The 5,666-nt window shown below is 43.5% G+C and overlaps 1 pseudogene; it reads right to left on the reverse strand.

The window, feature by feature from the left end:
• Positions 1–4,037: 4,037 nt before the first annotated feature.
• LOC128779362 (histamine N-methyltransferase pseudogene) lies at positions 4,038–5,239 on the reverse strand (annotated as a pseudogene).
• Positions 5,240–5,666: the final 427 nt, after the last annotated feature.

The following is a 5,666-nucleotide window of genomic DNA, read 5'->3' on the forward strand; positions in this document are numbered from 1 at the left end:
CTTCCGGGAAGAACAATCCAGGTGACAAAGTCCAGTCGAAACAGGCACCTGATGATGGTGACAGAGAGTGTGCAGGGCAGGGCTGGGTTTGGATGAGACTGCAGAAGCTTCCCAGTGCCCTGTGGCTCCTGGCTTTTCCATCATTCACACAGAAGCGAAGGACAGCCATCACAGGATTTCTCATCCTCCAGGATGACCGCACACCATGCCTCGGTATGCTAAGTGTGCACTTCTGCTGCAGCCTGACCCGGCAGTCCTCCAGCTGGGTGGTAAGAGGCACCCTCATCACTGAACAGTCCTGAGACCAGAGCGACTCGGGGCAGCCAACAACCGGCGCAGGGTAAGCAGCCCAGGACTCCAGCGAGCACGTCCTCCTGGAGCTCTGCAGGCTTTGTGCTACACCTGCTCACCCTCACGGAGCAGGCGGTCGAGCTGTCCCCTACACTTACCAGAAGTCACAAACATACCGGACGACCTGTGCTCCTATTACCTGAGCCCTGTCCTCTTGGAGACAGCATCTTCCTGAGCTACCCTAGTTTTCAACCACTTCCCTACCCCAATGAATAGCTGTCCAAACTGCGGCCCGGTGCTTCTCCTGTGTATGCATTACTAACCTCTCTGTTAATTAAAGGACAGTTTCTAGTGTTTTGGGGCATAACCCAACCACTAGAGCACATTTCCAATCGAAGACTAAAGTTTCCTCTGTGTGGTCCGTAAAGAGTTGGCCAGTTCTGATGGGGAAAACTTTAGCCAACTGTGGTCTGGGTCTCGTAGAAACGAAACAGCTGGTTGATGGGATTGTTGCTATTTGTTACTCCAGCTTGACATACAGACAGTATGAGCTATAGGGACAGTCACTCATTTTTTTCTATCTATGTCTAACTCTGACAGGTGTCCTGGAGTCCCCAGAATGGCATTCTGCATCCCCAGCCACCCCAGAGCGCACCTGAGCCTGCAGAGAAGCCTAATGAAAGTTGTGCCTAGAAAATCTTACGTTCAAGCACCTCTAATCAGAGGACTGTCATCCTGTGGAGATCCACACAGGATGGCTAGTATCCCCTTAAATCCAAATATTAGAGGACTTCTCGTGCTTATAAGATTTTTTAAATTCAATTGTCTCCCTTAATTTCCTATCACTGAATACATTATAAAAATAATTCATATACAACTTACAGATGTGTATTTTCCCAAAACAATGTTTCTAGAAATATGCCATAATGATTTCTTACCAACTCGATATGCTCATATCCCATTCTATTTAAATTATCACTTGTTTTATCTTTTTTCTGTTTTATCCATCCTACTAGCACTTGCAGAGTCTGATAAATCAGTTTCCCACATTTAAGTTATACCAGGCTAAACAGACCTTATTACCTCAAATCTAGTTTTTGTGCTCTTTCTCTTGAAAAAGAACCTTCTTTTGTTTGCTTCCACTTGCCTCTCCTAAACCCCATAATCTTGTCTGTTTGACTCTAAAATTATTTTGCTGCATTATATTTGGGGAGATGAAATGTGTTGTCACTTCCTCCCAACGCTTTTCCTGGAGGAACAGGATCATCTCGGGAAGATTATGCGGGCTTCCCACAGAGCCCTGTGGTAGGAAACGTGGCAGGCGGCACTGGTACTTGGCCCCAGCTGTTTCATTTCCGGAAGCTTTTTAAGGATGATCTGAATGCTCTCTCTCTAAATCCCTCAATTTCTGTTTTATAGGTACCAACCTTCTTTGACAAATTTTTTGTGAAACTTTGCTGGTTTTCCCTGCAGGAAATCTGGGCTTTATCTCCCCATTCCATCATCTCCCTTGCCATATCCCTCTAGCCTAGTGGCCTGTCTCTTCCTGCTTTCCAGAACATTTGTTCTCCTGAAGACATTCCCTTCCGCCAGGCAGGAGAAACAAGAAGCTTGCCCGCAGTTACCACATTCCACTCTCCTTACTGAGAATCATACAAAACCCAGGGGCAACTCATGATTACTCACAGCCTGTAGCAAAATGCGTCATTGAATTTGACCAGATTTTCCATAGGACGCAACATAAAATTTTCATCAGACAAAATTTAATCCGTGCTCTAATAATGGCTTGTGAACGTCCAATATGTATCTTCCTACATTTTAACTCCCATTTCTATTTCATTTTCACATTTTTAGGAATTTTCCTTTTGTTTGGGGATGACAGTCAATTTTCCTGGTATAATTCTTACACTTCAAATACTACTTGTTTTTTATTATTACTTGTGAGACGCTGTCTGCATATGTGAATGCCTCCTCTAGGCTACCTCCTCTTCCTCCTCTTCCTTTTCCATCATTGCCATCTACCAGCCTTAAACAAGGTAACTGGTATTCCCCTGGGGTTTTTTTTGGGGGGGTGCCCCTAAAGAAGAATTCTAAAATCCATAATATGACAAAGGCTATGACTCGCCTCTCATTCCTGCAACTGTTTCCTCTCCACCGACAGCAATAATAAATGCCTGTCACATGCATGTAGTCTCGTCATACGTTACAGTAACTTGGCTGGCACCCACAGCTTTCAATGTTCTTAGACAAAAGAAAAAAACAAACAAAAAAAACTGTGTTCACTGGACCCCAACGTTGTTCTCAGTCTAAACCTAATAAAATTGGCTCCTTTGGCACCGTTCCTTGTTTTTTGCCTAAGACCAACATCGGTCATCTTTCTGCCACATGAGGATCTGTATAAGAGCTTAGAAGCCTGTTTAACACTCTTTGGTATTGCCAAGCCTTCCAGCAGGCTGAATTCTTTCACTAATTCTATAATGGGCATCCGAAATGCCAATGAAATACAGTCTTAGTACCTGCCTGCTCCTCCTTCCTCTGCTGGTCATCCCGCGTCTCTTCCTTGTGCTGTAAAGAACATCAAACATTTGTTTACCTGGGCTTCAAAAATGTAGAAAGAAGTCATGAAGTCACCTAAGTTAGAATTGTTTACCATCCCTGAGAGCTTGCTCACATTGCTACCTTTGAGCTGCAAGTAAATAATATTTCAAAAGATCCTATCATACTGTTCTCTGTAGAGCTGTTTTCATGGCAGAAAACTGACTTCTTTAAAACACACACACCTTTACACACTCAGCCCCTCTTAGGTTATTCTCTCTTGGTGATGGCATCTATTTGCCTGGACTATCTGGGCTTGACTTTAGGAGGTAAGCTGGGTTTAACCAGTGAAAACAGTGGGATCCCCAGGAGAATCCCAAAGAGCAAGTGCCTCTCCAGAAGCCTGAGCCAGGATGACAAGGTCTGGCTGATCTCGCCTCGTGGAGCACCGGGGGTGGAAGCTGTCTTTGCCATTAACTGCTTGCCTTCTTTGGTCTTTCTTCTGTCCTTTCTTCACATGCTTTAATCTCAGAGCGCAGCCCTTCCTGCTCTGGGAACAGTGCTTAAAGGTACTTCATTATTCACATGATCTCTTTCAGCATCATCCAATCTATTTGGTTTCCTCTCCAGTCAAGCAAATCAAATGGATTTGCTATTGCTTAACTTCCTTTCTTTCTCCACCAACTTATCCTATATATAAATTCTTCCTTTGTTCTTTGACACCTGTTATGCATGCTCTACTCCCTTTATTATTTTCCTATACAAATAAATGTCTCATCCTCTGTTTTGTAAGCACTCTCTCTCTTACCCCCTCCCCTCCAGAGTATCAATAAGCACATACTTTACTAGTAGTGAAGAATCCATAGTACAGACTTTATCGGTGTTGTAGGAAATTCCAGTACAGACAACAGATGGATAGGATTTTACTATCAATAAGCCAGTGAAACTTAGGCGTCTCATTTTTCCAGCTTAGGTGATATTTATCCTGCATGTGGTCTCTTTACCTGGAGAACGGATGGGGTAATACCAGTGAAATCATATATAATTGTACATGGAAGTCCGAGAATGCCTTGACATTTTCTAGATTTTACATCTAAAAGACAACTCCCTATTTATATTATGAGATACATTTCTAATTTTAACAAATAAATGAAATAAGTGATCAACATTGTTTAAAATGTAATTTTTGAATGCACTGTCATGACTGATATTTATGCCTGAACCACCATGAGACTCAGACCATCATTAAAAAAGACCTTTCTGCCTTTCTTTACACTGAATCCAGGCTCTCTCAGATCTTTCACAGGTTCTGCTTTGAGATCAGATGGTGCTGTTGTGGTAACATCATAGATTTCTGTCAAAAAGTCCCAAAGCGGGTCTCCATTTTCATCGCCACCATTGAAACAGCCGGATACGTCCCTGGTGGACAGAAGGCTGTAACACTCATACTTAACCCTACGTGTCCAGCATCTGAGTGCGATCAGTCAATGTGACACTGTGCTACAGGTCATCCCAGGGTAAGCGGGATCTGTGCCTTTTCCATAGCTTGTCCCGGCCCCTGGCTCCCTGGGATAAGGTAATAAGAATCTTGGCATCAGTACCTAAGAGACTATGGGAAAATTCCAGGGTAGCTGGGATGTCTTTTATATAATACAGCATCTGAATCATATGAACAAAGTCTCAGTTCTGAAGTTCTTTGTTCCCCATTATTCTATTTTGACATTTAGAAGATATCTCCTCATGCCAAGCAAACTCTATGTTCTTGAGATTTGATGCCTTGGCTAGAAACCCTTTGTACTTGCAATTTGTTCAGCACTTGGTCCAACAACTTCATTGTTGGTATGAACTCCTGGGTGTTGAGCCTTCACTTTAGAGAGGATTTGAAGATCAACTTCACCCACACCTCCGCCAATGCTTAGAATCTTAATTTCTGATTTTTCATCTGTAGTCCTTGCTATTACGCCTGGCAGCTTCTTGTCCGTGAATTCCTGCATGCACTGGTGTTTCATGGAATTGTTGAGAAACCTCCCAAAACAGTCAACATATCTGCTGTGACCAGAAAACAAGCTCTTCCTGAAGACGCCATGTTTGGTTTTTCTGAAGAAGACAGAGAGTGAGGGGAGGTTTCACTATCTTGCTTAATGAAGACTTGTTGCACCTTTCCACAATCTCTTTCAATATCTTGCCTGATACCTTGCATTTCAACATATTCTAAAGTGAATTTACTTCTCCACCACAGATCTCAACTAAATTTTCTATAGTCTACACATTAATTTGGCTATTACCTAAAAATTAAGAGAAAAGAGCACCATTTATTCAGATGCTAGGAAAGGGTTTTTTTTTAAATGACTTACTATCTCTGTGTAGTAGGTACTGTACTAGTCATTTGGGATAACACTCACAGTTTCAACATGTATCGTGGAGCTAAGTGTGCAAAGAAACAAATGCACCTGATGAGGCACGTGCCACCTGGACGTGGGTCCAAGAGGTCTCCATCAGTAGGAAGGCATCAGAGGTTCCAACAGAAGAGGAAGTGAAGTGTTGAAGGAGGAGCGGAAGTCTGCTAGTCAGCAAGCCAGGGAGCCAGTGGGACAGTGGACAGAGCAGAGTGTTCCAAGCAGGAAAAAAAAATCATGTTCAAAGTCAAAGAAGAGTAGGTATGAAGGGACCCGCGTTCTTCAAATGAATCAATTTCAATGCTTTGGGTCTTTCCAGCTTATGATGGCTGGCGGGCCCTCCCTGCCTTCGTTCCCCTGAGGACCAGTCCTTTCTGAGGCACTCGGTTCTCAGTTGTTCAGCAGGAGCTCCCTCCCGTACTGCCGTGGGCAGCTCTCTGGCTC

The sequence above is a fragment of the Desmodus rotundus genome, chromosome 10 (assembly GCF_022682495.2).
Source record: "Desmodus rotundus isolate HL8 chromosome 10, HLdesRot8A.1, whole genome shotgun sequence".
Lineage (NCBI taxonomy): Eukaryota > Metazoa > Chordata > Mammalia > Chiroptera > Phyllostomidae > Desmodus > Desmodus rotundus.